The sequence below is a fragment of the Heterodontus francisci genome, unplaced genomic scaffold (genome assembly GCF_036365525.1).
Source record: "Heterodontus francisci isolate sHetFra1 unplaced genomic scaffold, sHetFra1.hap1 HAP1_SCAFFOLD_84, whole genome shotgun sequence".
Classification (NCBI taxonomy): Eukaryota; Metazoa; Chordata; class Chondrichthyes; order Heterodontiformes; family Heterodontidae; genus Heterodontus; species Heterodontus francisci.
In genome coordinates this window covers 4,566,750-4,591,084 of record NW_027140330.1, presented here as the reverse complement: position 1 = coordinate 4,591,084, position 24,335 = coordinate 4,566,750, and positions in this window count along the sequence as shown.

Sequence of the window (24,335 nt, the reverse complement as noted above, 5' to 3'; positions counted from 1 at the left end):
ACCCAGTAACAAAGACACACACTTACACCAAGTAACACAGACATAAACTGACACCAAGTAACACAGACACAAACTGACACACAGTAACACAAACAAACACACTGACACCCAGTAACCCAGACACACACTGACACCAAGTAACAAAGACACACACTTACACCAAGTAACAAAGACATACACTGACACCAAGTAACAAAGACACACACTTACACCAAGTAACAAAGACATACACTTACACCAAGTAACAAAGACATGCACTGACACCAAGTAACAAAGACATACACTGATACCCAGTAACACAGACGCACAATTACACCAAGTAACAAAGGCATACACTGACACCCAGTAACAAACACATACACTGACACCAAGTCACAAACACATACACTGAAACCAAGTATCAAAGACATACACTTACACCAAGTAACAAAGACATACACTGATACCCAGTAACATAGACACACACTGACACCCAGTAACACACACAATGACACCCAGTTAGATACACACACTGACCCCCAGTAACACAGACACACACTTACACCAAGTAACACAGACATACATTGACACCAAGTAATAAAGACATACACTGATACCCAGTAACACAGGCACACACTGGGGGTGGGGGGGAGGGGGGCACATTGGCGCAGTGGTTAGCACCGCAGCATCACAGCTCCAGGGACTCGGGTTCGATTCTGGGTACTGCCTGTGCGGAGTTTGCACGTCCTCCCTGTGTCTGCGTGAGTTTCCTCCGGGTGCTCCGGTTTCCTCCCACATGCCAAAGACTTGCAGGTTGATAGGTTAATTGGCCATCATAAATTGCCCCTAGTATAGGTAGGTGGTAGGGAAATATCTAGGGACAGGTGGGGTTGTGATAGGAATACGGGATTTGTGTAGGAATAGTCTAAATGGTTGGTTGATGGTCGGCACAGCCTCGGTGGGCCGAACAGCCTGTTTAAGTGCTGTGTCTCGAAACTAAACTAAATACTGACACCTAGTGTCACAGGCACACACTGACACCCAGTAACACAAACAAACACACACTAACACCCAGAAACACAGAGAAACACTGATACGCAGCAACAAAGACATACACTGACACCAAGTAACACAGACACACACTGACACCCAGAAACAAAGACATCCACTGACAGCAATTCACAAAGACATACACTGATACCAAGTCACAAAGACATACACTGATACCCAGTAACACAGACACACACTGACACTAACTAACAAAGACATACACTGACACCAAGTAACAAAGGCATACGCTTACACCAAGTAACAAAGACACACACTGACACCATGTAACACAGGCATACACTGACACCAAGTAACAAAGACATACACTGACACCAAGTAACAAAGACACACACTTACACCAAGTAACAAAGACACACACTGATACCCAGTAACACAGACACACACTTACACCAAGTAACAAAGACATACACTGACACCCAGTAACAAAGACATGCACTGACACCCAGTAACACAGACACACATGGACACCAAGTAACAAAGACACACACTTACACCAAGTAACACAGACACACACTGACACCAAGTAACAAAGACGTACACTGGCACCAAGTCACAAAGACATACACTGATACCCAGTAACAAAGACATGCACTGATACCCAGTAATACAGACACACACTTACACCAAGTAACACAGACATACACTGACACCAAGTCACAAAGACATACACTGATACCCAGTAACAAAGACATGCACTGATACCCAGTCGCACAGACGCACACTTACACCAAGTAACAATGACATACACTTACACGAAGTAACACAAACATACACTTACACCAAGTATTTTGACATACACTTACACCAAGTAACGAAGACATACACTGACACCCAGTAACAAAGACATCCACTGACAACAAGTCACAAACACATACACTGACACCAAGTAACAAAGACATACACTTACACCAAGTAACAAAGACATAAACTGACACCAAGTAACAAAGACATGCACTGATACCCAGTATCACAGACACACACTTACACCAAGTAACGAAGACATACACTGACACCAAGTCACAAAGACCACACCGACACCCAGTAACAAAGACAGACACTGACACCAAGTCACAAAGACATACAATGATACCCAGGAACACAGACACACACTGACACCCAGTAACAAAGACATACACTGATACCAAGTCACAAAGACATACACTGATACCCAGTAACACAGACACACACTGACACCCAGTAACAAAGACATGCACTTGCACCCAGTAACAGAGACAGACAATTACACCAAGTAACAAAGACATACACTGACACCAAGTAACAAAGACATACACTGATACCAAGTAACACAGACACACACTTATACCAAGTAACAAAGACATACACTGACACCAAGTCACAAAGACAGACACTGACACCCAGTAACAAAGACATACACTGACACCAAGTCACAAAGACATACACTGATACCCAGTAACAAAGACATACACTGATACCCAGTAACACATACACACACTTACACCAAGTAACAAAGACACACACTGATACCCAGTAACACAGGCACACACTTACACCAAGTAACAAAGACATACACTGACACCCAGTAACAAAGACATGCACTGACACCCAGTAACACAGAAACACACGGACACCAAGTAACAAAGACACACACTTACACCAAGTAACACAGACACACACTGACACCAAGTAAGACAAACAAACACACTGACACCCAGTAACACAGACACACACTGACACCTAGTAACAAAGACATACACTGACACCCAGGAACACAGATACACACTGGGCGGCACTTTGGTGCAGTGGTTAGCACTGAAGCCTCACAGGTGCAGGGAACCGGTTCGATTCTGTGTACTGCCTGTGCGGAGTTTGCAAGTTCTCCCTGTGTCTGCGTGGGTTTCCTCCGTGTGCTCCGGTTTCCTACCACATGCCAAAGACTTGCAGGTTGGTAGGTTAATTGGCCATTATAAATTGCCCCTAGTATAGGTACGTGGTCGGGAAATATATAGGGACCGGTGGGGATGTTATTGGAATATAGGATTCGTGTAGGATTAGTATAAATTGTTGGTTGATGGTCGGCACAGACACCGTGGGCCGAAGGGACTGTTTCAGTGCTGTTTCTCGAAACTAAACTAAATACTGACACCTAGTGTCACAGACACACACTGACACCCAGTAACACGCACTGATGCACAGGAACACAGACATACACTGATACACAGTAACACAGACAGACACTGATACCCAGTAACACAGACACAAACTGACACCAAGTAACAAAGACATACACTTACAACAAGTAACAAATACATACACTGATACCCAGTAACACAGACGCACACTTACACCAAGTAACAAAGACATACACTTACACCAAGTAACACAGACATACACCTCCACCAAGTATTTTGACATACACTTCCACCAAGTAACAAAGACATACACTGACACCCAGTAACAAAGAAATCCAGTGACACCAAGTAAAAAAGACATACACTGATACCCAGGAACAAAGACATGCACAGTAACACAGTAACACAGACACACACTTACACCAAGTAACAAAGACATACACTGACACCAAGTCACAAAGACACACTGACACCCAGTAACAAAGACATACACTGACACCAACTAACAAAGACATACACTGATACCCAGTAACACAGACACACACTTACACCAAATAACAAAGACATACACTGACACCAAGTCACAAAGACACACACTGACACCCAGTAACAAAGACATACACTGACACCAAGTCACAAAGACATACACTGATATCCAGTAACAAAGACATACACTTACACCAAGTAACAAAGGCACATACTTACACCAAGTAACACAGACATACACTGACACCAAGTAACAAAGACAGACAATTACACCAAGTAACAAAGACATACACTTACACCAAGTATTTTGACATACACTTGCACCAAGTAACAAAGACATACACTGACACCCAGTAACTAAGACATACATTGACACGAAGTCACAAACACATACACTGACACCAAGTAACAAAGACATACACTTACACCAAGTAACAAAGACATACACTGACACCCAGTAACATTGACATACACTGACACCCAGTAGCACAGACACACACGGACACCAAGTAACAAAGACACGCACTTACACCAAGTAACACAGACACACACTGACACCCAGTAACACAGACATACATTGATACCCAGTTACACAGACACACACTTGCACCAAGTAACAAAGACAGACACTGATACCCAGTAACACAGACACACACTTACACCAAGCAACACAGACATACACTGACGCCAAGTAACAAAGACATACACTGATACCCAGCAACACAGACACATACTTACACCAAGTAACGCAGACATGCACTGACACCAAGTAACAAAGACATATACTGATACCCAGGAACACAGACACACACTTACACCAAGTAACACAGACACACACTTATACCAAGTAACAAAGACATACAATTACACCAAGTAACACAGACACACACTTACACCAAGTCACACAGACACACACTGACACAAAGTAACAAAGACACAATGTTACACCAAGTAACACAGACATACACTGACAACAAGTAACAAAGACATACACTGATTCCCAGTAACACAGACACGCACTTACACCAAGTAACAAAGACAGACACTGACACCAAGTAACAAAGACACACACTGACACCCAGTAACACAGACACACACTTACACCAAGTAACACAGACATACACTGACACCAAGTAACAAAGACATACAATTACACCAAGTAACAAATACACACACTTACACCAAGTCACACAGACACACACTGACACCAAGTAACACAGACACACACTTACACCAAGTAACACAGACATACACTGACACCAAGTAACAAAGACATACACTGATACCCAGTAACACAGACGCACACTTACACCAAGTAACAAAGACAGACACTGATACCCAGTAACACAGACACACTCTTACACCAAGCAACACAGACATACACTGACACCATGTAACAAAGACATACACTGATACCCAGTAACACAGACACACACTTACACCAAGTAACACAGACATGCACTGACACCAAGTAACAAAGACATACACTTACACCAAGTAACACAGACATACACTGACACCAAGTAACAAAGACATACAATTACACCAAGTAACAAAGACACACACTTACACCAAGTAACACAGACATAAACTGACACCAGGGAACACAGACATACACTGTCACCAAGTAACAAAGACAGACAATTACACCAAGTAACAAAGACATACACTTACACCAAGTAACACAGACATAAACTGACACCAAGTAACAAAGACAGACAATTATACCAAGTAACAAAGACATACACTTGCACCAAGTATTTTGACATCCACTGACACCAAGTAACAAAGACATACACTGACACCAAGTAACAAAGACATCCACTGACACCAAGTAAAAATACAGACAATTACACCAAGTAACAAAGACATACACTTACACCAAGTATTTTGACATACACTGACACCAAGTAACAAAGACATACACTGATACCAATTTACGCAGACACACACTTACACAAAGTAACAAAGACATACACTTACACCAAGTATTTTGACATACACTGACACCAAGTAACAAAGACATACACTGACACCAAGTCACAAAGACATACACTGACACCCAGTAACAAAGACATACACTGACACCAAGTCACAAAGACATACACTGATACCCAGTAACACAGACACACACTTACACCAAGTAACACAGACATACACTGACATCCAGTAACAAAGACATACACAGACACCCAGTAACGCAGACACACACGGACACCAAGTAACAAAGACAATAACTTACACCAAGTAACACAGACACACACTGACACCCAGTAACACAAACAAACACACTGACACCAGGTAACGCAGACATACACTGACACCCAGTAACAAAGACACACACTTACACCAAGTAACAAAGACATACAATTACACCAAGTAACAAAGACACACACTTACACCAAGTAACACAGACATACACTGACACCAGGGAACACAGACATACACTGTCACCAAGTAACAAAGACAGACAATTACACCAAGTCACAAAGACATACACTGATACCCAGTAACACAAACAAACACACACTGACACCCAGTAACACAGAGACACACTGACACCCAGTAACACAAACAAACACACTAACACCAGGTAACGCAGACATACACTGATACCAAGTAACAAAGACACACACTTACACCAAGTAACACAGACATACACTGACACCAAGTAACAAAGACATACAATTACACCAAGTAACAAAGACACAGACTTACACCAAGTAACACAGACACACACTGACACCCAGTAACACAAACAAACACACTGACAGCAGGTAACACAGACATACACTGACACCAAGTAACAAAGACACACACTTACACCAAGAAACACAGACATACACTGACACCAAGTCACAAAGACATACACTGATACCCAGTAACACAAACAAACACAAACTTACACCAAGTAACACAGACACACACTTACACCCAGTAAAAAAGACAAACACTGACACCAAGTCACAAAGACGTACACTGATGCCCAGAAACACAGACACACACTGACTCCAAGTTCCAAAGGCACGCACTGCGTGGGTGGGGGGGGGGGGGGCAAATTGGCGCATTAGAACATAGAACATAGAAAAATACAGCACAGAACAGGCCCTTCGGCCCACGATGTTGTGCCGATCCTTTGTCCTCTGTCAAGGACAATTTAATCTATACCCCATCATTCTCCTTTATCCATATACCTATCTAAAAGCCATTTGAAAGTCCCTAAAGTTTCTGACTCAACAACTTCCCCAGGCAAGGCATTCCATGCCCCGACCACTCTCTGGGTAAAGAACCTTCCCCTGACATCCCCCTTATATCTCCCACCCTTCACCTTAAATTTATGACCCCTTGTAACGCTTTGCTCCACCCGGGGAAAAAGTTTCTGACTGTCTACCCTATCTATTCCCCTGATCATCTTATAAACCTCTATCATGTCACCCCTCATCCTTCTCCGTTCTAATGAGAAGAGGCCTAGAATGTTCAGCCTTTCCTCGTAAGACTTATTCTCCATTCCAGGCAACATCCTGGTAAATCTCCTCTGCACCCTCTCCAAGGCTTCCACATCCTTCCTAAAATAAGGCGACCAGAACTGCACACAGTACTCCAAATGAGGCCTTACCAAGGTCCTGTACAGCTGCATCATCACCTCACGGCTCTTAAATTCAATCCCTCTGCTAATGAACGCTAACACCCCATATGCCTTCTTCACAGCCCTATCCACCTGAGTTGCAACTTTCAACGATCTATGCACATAGACCCCAAGGTCTCTCTGCTCCTCCACATGCCCAAGAACCCTACCGTTAACCCAGTATTTTGCATTCGTGTTTGTCCTTCCAAAATGGACGACCTCACACTTTTCAGGGTTAAACTCCATCTGCCACTTTTCAGCCCAGCACTGCAACCTATCCAAGTCCCTTTGCAGACGACAATAGCCCTCCTCGGTATCCACAACTCCACCAACCTTTGTATCATCTGCAAATTTACTGACCCACCCTTCGACTTCCTCATCCAAGTCGTTAATAAAAATCACAAACAGGAGAGGACCCAGAACTGATCCCTGTGGCACGCCACTGGTAACTGGGCTCCAGGCTGAGTATTTACCATCTAAGACCACTCTCTGCCTTCTATCAGTTAGCCAATTCTTAATCCAAATGGCCACATTCCCCACTATCCCATGCCTCCTGACTTTCTCCATAAGTCTACCATGGGGGACCTTATCAAATGCCTTACTAAAATCCATGTACACCACATCCACTGGTTTACCCTCATCCACTTGCTTGGTCACCTGCTCAAAGAATTCAATCAGGCTTGTGAGGCAAGACCTACCCCTCACAAAACCGTGCTGACTGTCCCGAATCAAGCAGTGTCTTTCCAGATGCTCAGAAATCCTATCCCTCAGCACCTTTTCCATCAACTTGCCTACCACCGAAGTAATACTAACTGAGTCAGAAAAGCTTCCTGGACATACTGCACAAACACTACCCCATCCAAACTATTCGATCTAAAGAGTTGCCAATCAATATTTGGGAAGTTGAAATCCCCCATAATTACTACCCTGTGACTTCTGCTCCTTTCCAAAATCTGTTTCCCAATCTGCTCTTCCACCTCCCTGCTGCTATTGGGGGGCCGATAGAAAACTCCCATCAAGGTGACTGCTCCTTTCCTGTTCCTGACCTCAACCCACAGTGCCTCAGTCGGCAGATCCTCCTCGAAAATTCTTTCAGCAGTTGTTACCCCCCCACCCCCCCACCTCTTTTACCACCATTCCTAATCTTATGAAAACATCTATAACCAGGTACCTCCAAGAACCATTCCTCCCCCTCACCTATCCACGTTTCAGTGATGGCCACAACATCGTAGTCCCAAGTGCCCATCCACGCCTTCAATTCACTCACCTTATTCCTGATGCTTCTTGCGTTGAAGTATACGCACTTTAACCCTTCTCCGTGCCCATCTGTCCTCTGCGACAGTGCTACCTTCCCCAATACCTCACTACACTCTTTGTCTTTCTGAGTGGACCCACTGGTCCCTGGACTACAAGTCCGGTTCCCATCCCCCTCCCAAACTAGTTTAAACCCTCCCGAACAGTACTAGCAAACCTCCCTCCCAGGATATTGGTGCCCCTCTGGTTCAGATGCAGCCCGTCCTGTTTGAACAGGTCCCATCTTCCCCAGAATGCATTCCAATTATCCAAGAACATTGGTTAGCACCGCAGCCTCACAGCTCCAGGGACCCGGGTTTGATTCTGGGTACTGCCTGTGAGGAGTTTGCAAGTTCTCCCTGTGTCTGCGTGGGTTTCCTCCGGGTGCTCCGTTTATCCCACATGCCAGAGACTTGCAGGTTGATAGGTTAATTGGCCATCATAAATTGCCCCTAGTATTTGTAGGTGGTCGGGAAATATATAGGGATAGGTGGGGATGTGATGGGAATACGGAATTAGTGCAGGATTAGTATAAATGGGTGGTTGATGGTCGGCACAGACTCGGTGGGCCGAAGGGCCTGTTTAAGTGCTGTATCTCTAAACTAAACTAAATACTGACACCTAGTGTCACTGACACAGAGTAACACAAACAAACGCACACTGACACCCAGTCACACAGAGAAACACTGATACACTGCACCAAGTAACACAGACACACACTGACAACCAGTAACAAAGACACACACTGATACCAAGTCACAAAGACATACACTGATACCCAGTAACACAAGCAAACACACACTGACACCCAGTAGCACAGAGAAACAATGATACACAGTAACAATGACAAACACTGACACCAAGTAACACAGACACACACTGACACCAAGTAAAAAAGACATACACTGTTACCCAGTAACAAAGACACACACTGACACAAAGTAACAAAGACATACACTGACACCAAGTAACAAAGACATACACTGACACCAAGTAAAAAGACAGACAATTACACCTAGTAACAAAGACATACACTTACACCAAGTATTTTGACATACACTGACACCAAGTAACAAAGACATACACTGATACCCAGTAACGCAGACACACACGTACACCAAGTAACCAAGACATGCACTGACACCAAGTCACAAAGACATACACTGACACCCAGTAACACAAACAAACACACAATGACACCCAGTAACACAGAGAAACACTAGTAAACAGGAACAAAGACATACACTGACACCAACTAACACATTCACACACTGACACCCAGTAACAAAGACATACACTGACACCAAGTCACAAAGACAAACACAGATACCAAGTCACAAAGACATACACTTACACCAAGTAACAAAGACATACACGTACACCAAATAACAAAGACAGACAATTACACCAAGTAACAAAGACACCCACTTACACCAAGTATTTTGACATACACTGACACCCAGTAACAAAGACATACATGATACCCATTAACACAGACACACACTTACACCTAGTAACACAGACATACACTGACACCAAGTAACAAAGACATGCACTGATACCCTGTAAAACAGACACACACTTACACCAACTAACAAAGACAGACACTGATACCCAGTAACACAGACACACACTTACACCAATTAACAAAGACATACACTGACACCAAGTAACAAAGACATACACTGACACCCAGTAACACAGACACACACGGACACCAAGTTACAAAGACATACACTTACACCAAGTAACACAGACACACACTGACACCCAGTAACAAAGACATACGCTGATACCAAGTCACAAAGACATACACTGATACCCAGTAGCACAAACAAACACACAGTGACACCCAGTAACACAGAGACACACTGACACCCGGTAAAAAATACATACACTGACACCAAGTCACAAAGACATACACTGATGCCCAGTAACACAGACACACACTGACACCAAGTAACAAAGGCACTCACTGCGGGGGGGCACATTGGCGCATTGGTTCGCACCGCAGCCTCACAGCTCCAGGGACCCGGGTTCGATTCTGGGTACTGCCTGTGCGGAGTTTGCAAGTTCTCCCTGTGTCTGCGTGGGTTTCCTCCCGGTGCTCCGGTTTCCTCCCACATGCCAAAGACTTGCAGGTTGATATGTTAATTGGCCATCATAAATTGCCGGCAGTATAGGTAGGTGGTAGGGAAATATATAGGGAAAGGTGGCGATGTGATATGAATACGGGATTAGTGTAGGATTAGGATAAATGGGTGGTTGATGGTCGGCACAGACTCGGTGGGCAGAAAGGCCTCTTTCAGTGCTGTATCTCTAAACTAAACTAAATACCGACACCTTCTGTCACTGACTCCCAGTAACACAAAGAAACACACACTGACGCCCAGTCACACAGAGAAACACTGAGACACTGACACCAAGTAACACAGACACACACTGACACCAAGTAACACAGACACACACTGACACCCAGTAAAAAAGACATACAATGACACCAAGTCACAAAGACATACTCTGATACCAAGTCACAAAGACATACACTGATACCCAGTAACACAGACACACACTGACACCAAGTAACAAAGACATACACTGACACCAAGTAAAAAGACAGACAATTACAACAAGTAACAAAGACATACACTTACACCAATTATTTTGACATACACTGACACCAAGTAACAAAGACATACACTGATACCCAGTAACGCAGACACACACTGAAACCAAGTAACAAAGACATACACTGACACCAAGTCACAAAGACACACACTGACACCCAGTAACAAAGACATACACTGACAACAAGTAACAAAGACACACACTTGCACCAAGTAACACAGACGTAGACTGAACCGAGTTACAAAGACAGACAATTACACCAAGTAACAAAGACATACACTTACACCAAGTATTTTGACATACACTTACACCATTTAACAAAGACATACACTGATACCCAGTTACATAGACACACACTGACACCAAGAAACAAAGACAAACACTGACACCAAGTCACAAAGACACACACTGACACCCAGTAACACAAACAAACACACACTGTCACCCAGTAACAAAGAGAAACACTGATACACAGTAACAAAGACATACACTGATACCAAGTCACAAAGACATACACTGATACCCAGTAACACAGACAAACACTGACACCAAGTAACAAAGACATACACTGATACCAAGTCACGAAGACATACACAGATACCCAGTAACACAGGCACACACTGACACGCAGTAACAAAGACATACACTGATACCAAGTCACAAAGACATACACTGATACCCAGTAACACAGACACACACTGACACCAAGTAACAAAGACTTACACTGACACCAAGTAACAAAGACATACACTTACACCATGTAACAAAGACACAGACTTACACCAAGTAACACAGACATACACTGACACCAACTAGAAATGACATACACTGACACCAAGTAACAAAGACAAACAGTTACACCAAGTATCAAAGACAGACAATTACACCAAGTAACAAATACATACACTTTCACCAAGTAACAAAGACACACACTTACACCAAGTAACACAGACATACACTGACACCAAGTAAGAAAGACATACACTGAGACCCAGCAACACAGACACACACTTACACCAAGTAACAAAGACAGACACTGATACCCAGTAACACAGACACACACTTACACCAAGTAACAAAGACATACACTGACACCCAGTAACACAGACATACACTGATACCCAGTAACACAGACACACTCTTGAACCAAGTAAAAAAGACAGACACTGATACCCAGTAACACAGACACAAACTTACACCAAGCAACACAGACATACACTGACACCAAGTAACAAAGACATACACTGATACCCAGTAACAAAGACATACACTTACACCAAGTAACACAGACATACACTGACACCAAGTAACAAAGACATACAATTACACCAAGTAACAAAGACACACACTTACACCAAGTAACACAGACATACACTGACACCAAGTAACAAAGACATACAATTACACAAAGTAACACGGACACACACTTACACCAAGTCACACAGACACACACTGACACCCAGTAACACAGACACACAATTACACCAAGTAACACAGACATACACTGACACCAAGTAAAAAAGACATACACTGATACCCAGTAACACAGACACACACTTACACCAAGTAACAAAGACAGACACTGATACCCGGTAACACAGACACACACTTACAGCAAGCAACACAGACATCCACTGACACCAAGTAACAAACACATACGCTGATACCCAGTAACACAGACACACACTTACACCAAGTAACACAGACATACACTGACACCAAGTAACAAAGACATACACTTACACCAAGTAACACAGACATACACTGACACCAAGTAACAAAGACATACACTGTCACCCAGTAACACAGACACACACTTACACCAAGTAACACAGACATACACTGACACCAAGTAACAAAGACATGCACTGATACCCAGTAACACAGACACACACTTACACCAAGTAACACAGACATATACTGACACCAAGTAACAAAGACATACACTGACACCAAGTAACAAAGACATACAATTACACCAAGTAACAAAGACACACACTTAAACCAAGTAACAAAGACAGACACTGATACCCAGTAACACAGACACACACTTACACCAAGTAACAAAGACATACACTGACATCAACTGACACAGTCACACACTGACACCCAGTAACAAAGACATACACTGACACCCAGTCACAAAGACATACACTGATACCAAGTCACAAAGACATATACTGATACCCAGTAACGCAGACACACACTTACACCAAGTAACACAGACATATACTGACACCAAGTAACAAAGACATACACTGACACCAAGTAACAAAGACATACAATTACACCAAGTAACAAAGACACACACTTACACTAAGTAACAAAGACAGACACTGATACCCAGTAACACAGACACACACTTGCACCAAGTAACAAAGACATACACTGACATCAACTAACACAGTCACACACTGACACCCAGTAACAAAGACATACACTGACACCAAGTCACAAAGACATACACTGATACCAAGTAACAAAGACATATACTGATACCCAGTAACGCAGACACACACTGACATCAGGTAACAAAGACATACAATTACACCAAGTAACAAAGACATCCACTTACACCAAGTATTTTGACATACACTGACACCAAGTAACAAAGACAAACATGATACCCAGTAACACAGACACACACTTACACCAAGTAACACAGACATACACTGACACCAAGTAACAAAGACATGCACTGATACCGTGTAACACAGGCACACACTTACACTAAGTAACAAAGACCGACACTGATACCCAGTAACACAGACACACACTAACACCAAGTAACAAAGACATACACTGACACCAAGTTACAAAGACATACACTGACACCCAGTAACACAGACACACAATTACACCAAGTAACACAGACATACACTGACACCAAGTAAAAAAGACATACACTGATACCCAGTAACACAGACACACACTTACACCAAGTAACAAAGACAGACACTGATACCCGGTAACACAGACACACACTTACAGCAAGCAACACAGACATCCACTGACATCAAGTAACAAAGACATACGCTGATACCCAGTAACACAGACACACACTTACATCAAGTAACACAGACATACACTGACACCAAGTAACAAAGACATACACTGACACCTAGTAACAAAGACATACAATTACACCAAGTAACAAAGACACACACTTACACCAAGTAACAAAGACAGACACTGATACCCAGTAACACAGACACACACTTACACCAAGTAACAAAGACATACACTGACACCAACTAACACAGTCACACACTGACACCCAGTAACAAAGACATACACTGACACCAAGTCACAAAGACATACACTGATACCAAGTCACAAAGACATATACTGATACCCAGTAACACAGACACACACTGACATCAGGTAACAAAGACATACAATTACACCAAGTAACAAAGACCTAACCTTACACCAAGTAACAAAGACAGACAATTACACCAAGTAACAAAGACACCCACTTACACCAAGTATTTTGACATACACTGACACCAAGTAACAAAGACAAACATGATACCCAGTAACACAGACACACACTTACACCAAGTAACACAGACATACACTGACACCAAGTAACAAAGACATGCACTGATACCCTGTAACGCAGGCACACACTTACACTAAGTAACAAAGACCGACACTGATACCCAGTAACACAGACACACACTTACACCAAGTAACAAAGACATACACTGACACCAAGTTACAAAGACATACACTGACACCCAGTAACACAGACACACACGGACACCAAGTAACAAAGACAAACACTTACACCAAGTAACACAGACACACACTGACGCCCAGTAACAAAGACATACACTGATACCAAGTCACAAAGACATGCACTGATAACCACTAACACAAACAACCACACACTGACACCCAGTAACACAGAGACACACTGACACCCAGTGAAGAAGACATACACTGACACCAAGTAACAATGGCACACACTGGGGGTGGGGGGTGGGGGGGAACATTGGAGCAGTGGTTAGCACCGCAGCCTCAGAGCTCCAGGGACCCGGGTTCGATTCTGGGTACTGCCTGTGCGGAGTTTGCAAGTTCTCCCTGTGTCTGCGTGAGTTTCCTCCGGGTGCTCCGGTTTCCTCCCACATGCTAAAGACTTGCAGGTTGATATGTTAATTGACCATCATAAATTGCCCCTAGTATAGGTAGGTGGTAGGGAAATATATAGTTGATAGGTGGGGATGTGATAGGAATACGGGATTAGTGTAGGATTAGTACAAATGGGTGGTTGATGGTCGGCACAGACTCGGCGGGCCGAAGGGCCTGTTTAAGTGCTGTATCTCTAAATTGAACTAAATACTGACACCTAGTGTCACTGACACCCAGTAACACAAACAAACACACACTGACACCCAGTCACACAGAGAAACACTGATACAATGACACCAAGTAACACAGACACACACTGACACCCAGGGACAAAGACATACACTGATACCAAGTCACAAAGACATACACTGATACCCAGTAACAGAAACAAGCACACACTGACACCCAGTGGCACAGAGAAACACTGATATACAGTAACAATGACATACACTGACACCAAGTAACACAGACACAAACTGACACCCTGTAAAAAAGACATACACTGACACCAAGTCACAAAGACATACACTGATACCAAGTCACAAAGACATACACTGATACCCAGTAAAACAGACACACACTGACACCAAGTAACAAAGAAATACACTGACAGCAAGCAGCAAAGACATGCACTGACACCAAGTATTTTGACATACACTGACACCAAGTAACAAAGACATACACTGATACCCAGTAACGCAGACACACACTTACACCAAGTAACAAAGACATACACTGAGACCAAGTCACAAAGACACACTCTGACACCCAGTACCAAAGACATACACTGACACCAAGTCACAAAGACATACACTGATACCCAGTCACACAGACACACACTTACACCAAGTAACACAGACATACACTGACACCCAGTAACACAGACACACACTTACACCAAGTAACAAAGACATACACTGACACCCAGAAACAAAGACATACACTGACACCCAGTAACGCAGACACACACGGACACCAAGCAACAAAGACACAGACTTACACCAAGTAACACAGACACACACTGACACCCAGTAACACAAACAAACACACTGACACCAGGTAACACAGACATACACTGACATCAAGTAACAAAGACACACACTTACACCAAGTAACACAGACATACACTGACACCAAGTAACAAAGACAGACAATTACACCAAGTAACAAAGACATGCATTTACACCAAGTATTTTGACATACAATGACACCAAGTAACAAAGACACACACTGACACCCAGTAACACAAACAAACACACACTGACACTCAGTAACACTGAGAAACACTGATACACAGTAACAGAGACATACACTGACACCAAGTAACACAGACACACACTGACACCCAGTAAAAAAGACATACACTGATGCCCAGTAACACAGACAAACACTGACACCAAGTAACAAAGACATACACTGACACCAAGTAACAAAGACATACACTTACACCAAGTAACAAAGACACACACATAAACCAAGTAACACAGACATACACTGACACCAAGTAACAAAGACAGACAATTACACCAAGTAACAAAGACATACACTTACACCAAATATTTTGACATACACTGACACCAAGTAACAAAGACATACACTGATACCCAGTAACATAGACATTCACTTACACCAAGTCACAAAGACGCACACTGAAACCCAGTAACAAAGACATACACTGACACCAAGTCACAAAGACACACACTTACACCAAGTAACACAGACACACACTTCTACCAAGTAACAAAGACACGCACTCACACCAAGTAACACAGACATACACTGACACCATGTAACCAAGACATGCACTGATACCCAGGAACACAGACATACACTGACACCAAGTAACAAAGACATACACTGACACCAAGTAACAAAGACATACAATTACACAAAGTAACACTGACACACACTTACACCAAGTCACACAGACACACACTGACACCCAGTAACACAGACACACAATTACACCAAGTAACACAGACATACACTGACACCAAGTAAAAAAGACATACACTGATACCCAGTAACACAGACACACACTTACACCAAGTAACAAAGACAGACACTGATACCCGGTAACACAGACACACACTTACAGCAAGCAACACAGACATCCACTGACACCAAGTAACAAAGACATACGCTGATACCCAGTAAAACAGACACACACTTACACCAAGTAACACAGACATACACTGACACCAAGTAACAAAGACATACACTTACACCAAGTAACACAGACATACACTGACACCCAGTAACACAGACACACACTTACACCAAGTAACAAAGACATACACTGACACCCAGAAACAAAGACATACACTGACACCCAGTAACGCAGACACACACGGACACCAAGTAACAAAGACACAGACTTACACCAAGTAACACAGACACACACTGACACCCAGTAACACAAACAAACACACTGACACCAGGTAACACAGACATACACTGACATCAAGTAACAAAGACACACACTTACACCAAGTAACACAGACATACACTGACACCAAGTAACAAAGACAGACAATTACACCAAGTAACAAAGACATGCATTTACACCAAGTATTTTGAAATACACTGACACCAAGTAACAAAGACACACACTGACACCCAGTAACACAAACAAACACACACTGACACTCAGTAACACAGAGAAACACAGATACACAGTAACAGAGACATACACTGACACCAAGTAACACAGACACACACTGACACCCAGTAAAAAAGACATACACTGATGCCCAGTAACACAGACACACACTGACACCAAGTAAAAAAGACATACACTGACACCAAGTAACAAAGACATACACTTACACCAAGTAACAAAGACACACACAGACACCAAGTAACACAGACATACACTGACACCAAGTAACAAAGACAGACAATTACACCAAGTAACAAAGACATACACTTACACCAAATATTTTGACATACACTGACACCAAGTAACAAAGACATACACTGATACCCAGTAACATAGACATTCACTTACACCAAGTCACAAAGACGCACACTGAAACCCAGTAACAAAGACATACACTGACACCAAGTCACAAAGACATACACTGATACCCAGTAACACAGACACACACATACACCAAGTAACAAAGACATACACTGATACCCAGTAACACAGACACACAATTACACCAAGTAACAAAGTCATACACTGACACCAAGTCACAAAGACACACACTGATACCCAGTAACAAAGACATACACTGACACCATGTCACAAATACATAAACTGATACCAAGTAACAAAGACACACACTTACACCAAGTAACACAGACATACACTGACACCAAGAAACAAAGACATACACTGTTACCCAGTAACACAGACACACACTTACACCAAGTAACAAAGACAAACACTGATACCAAGTAACAAAGACACACACTTACACCAAGTAACACAGACACACACTTCTACCAAGTAACAAAGACACGCACTCACACCAAGTAACACAGACATACACTGACACCATGTAACCAAGACATGCACTGATACCCAGGAACACAGACATATGCTGACACCAAGTAACAAAGACATACACTGACACCAAGTAACAAAGACATACAATTACACAAAGTAACACGGACACACACTTACACCAAGTCACACAGACACACACTGACACCCAGTAACACAGACACACAATTACACCAAGTAACACAGACATACACTGACACCAAGTAAAAAAGACATACACTGATACCCAGTAACACAGACACACACTTACACCAAGTAACAAAGACAGACACTGATACCCGGTAACACAGACACACACTTACATCAAGCAACACAGACATCCACTGACACCAAATAACAAAGACATACGCTGATACCCAGTAACACAGGCACACACTTACACCAAGTAACACAGACATACACTGACACCAAGTAACAAAGACATACACTTACACCAAGTAACACAGACATACACTGACACCAAGTAACAAAGACATACACTGTCACCCAGTAACACAGACACACACTTACACCAAGTAACACAGACATACACTGTCACCAAGTAACAATGACATGCACTGATACCCAGTAACACAGACACACACTTACACCAAGTAACACAGACATATACTGACACCAAGTAACAAAGACATACACTGACACCAAGTAACAAAGACATACAATTACACCAAGTAGCAAAGACACACACTTACACCAAGTAACAAAGACAGACACTGATACCCAGTAACACAGACACACACTTACACCAAGGAACAAAGACATACACTGACATCAACTAACACAGTCACACACTGACACCCAGTAACAAAGACATACACTGACACCAAGTCACAAAGACATACACTGATACCAAGTCACAAAGACATATACTGATACCCAGTAACGCAGACACACACTGACATCAGGTAACAAAGACATACAATTACACCAAGTAACAAAGACACCCACTTACACCAAGTATTTTGACATACACTGACACCAAGTAACAAAGACAAACATGATACCCAGTAACACAGACACACACCTACACCAAGTAACACAGACATACACTGACACCAAGTAACTAAGACATGCACTGATACCCTGTAACACAGGCACACACTTACACTAAGTAACAAAGACCGACACTGATACCCAGTAACACAGACACACACTAACACCAAGTAACAAAGATATACACTGACACCAATTTACAAAGACATACACTGACACCCAGTAACACAGACACACAATTACACCAAGTAACACAGACATACACTGACACCAAGGAAAAAAGACATGCACTGATACCCAGTAACACAGACACACACTTACACCAAGTAACAAAGACAGACACTGATACCCGGTAACACAGACACACACTTACAGCAAGCAACACAGACATCCACTGACACCAAGTAACAAAGACATACGCTGATACCCAGTAACACAGACATACACTTACACCACGAAACACAGACATACACTGACACCAAGTAACAAAGACATACACTTACACCAAGTAACACAGACATACACTGACACCAAGTATCAAAGACATACACTGTCACCCAGTAATACAGACACACACTTACACCAAGTAACACAGACATACACGGACACCAAGTAGCAAAGACATGCACTGATACCCAGTAACACAGACACACACTTACACCAAGTAACACAGACATATACTGACACCAAGTAACAAAGACATACACTGACACCGAGTAACAAAGACATACAATTACACCAAGTAACAAAGACACACACTTACACCAAGTAACAAAGACAGACACTGATACCCAGTAACACAGACACACACTTACACCAAGTAACAAAGACATACACTGACACCAACTAACACAGTCACACACTGACACCCAGTAACAAAGACATACACTGACACCAAGTCACAAAGACATACACTGATACCAAGTCACAAAGACATATACTGATACCCAGTAACACAGACACACACTGACATCAGGTAACAAAGACATACAATTACACCAAGTAACAAAGACCTAACCTTACACCAAGTAACAAAGACAGACAATTACACCAAGTAACAAAGACACCCACTTACACCAAGTATTTTGACATACACTGACACCAAGTAACAAAGACAAACATGATACCCAGTAACACAGACACACACTTACACCAAGTAACACAGACATACACTGACACCAAGTAACAAAGACATGCACTGATACCCTGGAACACAGGCACACACTTACACTAAGTAACAAAGACCGACACTGATACCCAGTAACACAGACACACACTTACGCCAAGTAACAAAGACATACACTGACACCAAGTTACAAAGACATACACTGACACCCAGTAACACAGACACACACGGACACCAAGTAACAAAGACAAACACTTACACCAAGTAACACAGACACACACTGACACCCAGTAACAAAGACATACACTGATACCAAGTCACAAAGACATGCACTGATAACCACTAACACAAACAACCACACACTGACACCCAGTAACACAGAGACACACTGACACCCAGTGAAGAAGACATACACTGACACCAAGTAACAATGGCACACACTGCGGGGGGGGGGGGGGGGGGGAGGGGGGGCACATTGGCGCATTGGTTAGCACCGCAGCCTCACAGCTCCAGGGACCCGGGTTCGATTCTGGGTACTGCCTGTGCGGAGTTTGCAAGTTCTCCCTGTGTCTGCGTGGGTTTCCTCCGGCCGCTCCGGTTCCCTCCCACATGCTAAAGACTTGTAGGTTGATATGTTAATTGACCATCATAAATTGCCCCTAGTATAGATAGGTGTTAGGGAAATATATAGTTGATAGGTGGGGATGTGATAGGAATACGGGATTAGTGTAGGATTAGTACAAATGGGTGGTTGATGGTCGGCACAGACTCGGCGGGCCGAAGGGCCTGTTTAAGTGCTGTATCTCTAAATTGAACTACATACTGACACCTAGTGTCACTGACACCCAGTAACACAAACAAACACACACTGACACCCAGTCACACAGAGAAACACTGATACAATGACACCAAGTAACACAGACACACACTGACACCCAGTGACAAAGACATACACTGATACCAAGTCACAAAGACATACACTGATACCCAGTAACAGAAACAAGCACACACTGACACCCAGTGGCACAGAGAAACACTGATATACAGTAACAATGACATACACTGACACCAAGTAACACAGACACAAACTGACACCCTGTAAAAAAGACATACACTGACACCAAGTCACAAAGACATACACTGATACCAAGTCACAAAGACATACACTGATACCCAGTAAAACAGACACACACTGACACCAAGTAACAAAGAAATACACTGACAGCAAGCAGCAAAGACATGCACTGACACCAAGTATTTTGACATACACTGACACCAAGTAACAAAGACATACACTGATACCCAGTAACGCAGACACACACTTACACCAAGTAACAAAGACATACACTGACACCAAGTCACAAAGACACACTCTGACACCCAGTACCAAAGACATACACTGACACCAAGTCACAAAGACATACACTGATACCCAGTAACACAGACACACACTTACACCAAGTAACACAGGCATACACTGACACCCAGTAACACAGACACACACTTACACCAAGTAACAAAGACATACACTGACACCCAGAAACAAAGACATACACTGACACCCAGTAACGCAGACACACACGGACACCAAGTAACAAAGATACAGACTTACACCAAGTAACACAGACACACACTGACACCCAGTAACACAAACAAACACACTGACACCAGGTAACACAGACATACACTGACATCAAGTAACAAAGACACACACTTACACCAAGTAACACAGACATACGCTGACACCAAGTAACAAAGACAGACAATTACACCAAGTAACAAAGACATGCATTTACACCAAGTATTTCGACATACACTGACACCAAGTAACAAAGACACACAGTGTCACCCAGTATCACAAACAAACACACACTGACACTCAGTAACACAGAGAAACACTGATACACAGTAACAGAGACATACACTGACACCAAGTAACACAGACACACACTGACACCCAGTAAAAAAGACATACACTGATGCCCAGTAACACAGACACACACTGACACCAAGTAACAAAGACATACACTGACACCAAGTAACAAAGACATACACTTACACCAAGTAACAAAGACACACACATACACCAAGTAACACAGACATACACTGACACCAAGTAACAAAGACAGAAAAATACACCAAGTAACAAAGACATACACTGATACCCAGTAACATAGACATTCACTTACACCAAGTCACAAAGACGCACACTGAAACCCAGTAACAAAGACATACACTGACACCAAGTCACAAAGACATACACTGATACCCAGTAACACAGACACACACATACACCAAGTAACAAAGACATACACTGATACCCAGTAACACAGACACACACTTACACCAAGTAACAAAGTCATACACTGACACCAAGTCACAAAGACACACACTGACACCCAGTAACAAAGACATACACTGACACATGTCACAAATACATACACTGATACCAAGTAACAAAGACACACACTTACACCAAGTAACACAGACATACACTGACACCAAGAAACAAAGACATACACTGTTACCCAGTAACACAGACACACACTTACACCAAGTAACAAAGACAAACACTGATACCAAGTAACAAAGACACACACTTACACCAAGTAACACAGACACACACTTCTACCAAGTAACAAAGACACGCACTCACACCAAGTAACACAGACATACACTGACACCATGTAACCAAGACATGCACTGATACCCAGGAACACAGACATACACTGACACCAAGTAACAAAGACATACACAGACACCAAGAAAAAAAGACATACACTGATACCCAGTGACACAGACACACACTTACACCAAGTAACAAAGACAAACACTGACACCAAGTAACAAAGACATCCACTGACACCAAGAAACAAAGACATACACTTACACCAAGTAACACAGACACACACTGACACCCAGTAACACAAACAGACACACACTGACACGCAGTAACATAGAGAAACAGTGACACACAGTAACAAAGACATACACAGACAGACACTGACACCAAGTAACAAAGACAAACAGAGACACACACTGACACCAAGTCACAAAGACATACACTGACACCCAGTAACAAAGACACACACTGACACCAAGTCACAAAGACATACACTGATACCCAGTAACACAGACACACACTTACACCAAGTAACAAAGACATACAATAACACCAAGTAACAAAGACACACACTTACACCAAGTAACACAGACATACACTGACACCATGTAACAAAGACATGCGCTGATACCCAGTAACACAGACATACACTGACACCAAGTAACAAAGACATACACTGACACCAAGAAACAAAGACATACACTGATACCCAGTAACACAGACACACACTTACAACAAGTAACAAAGAC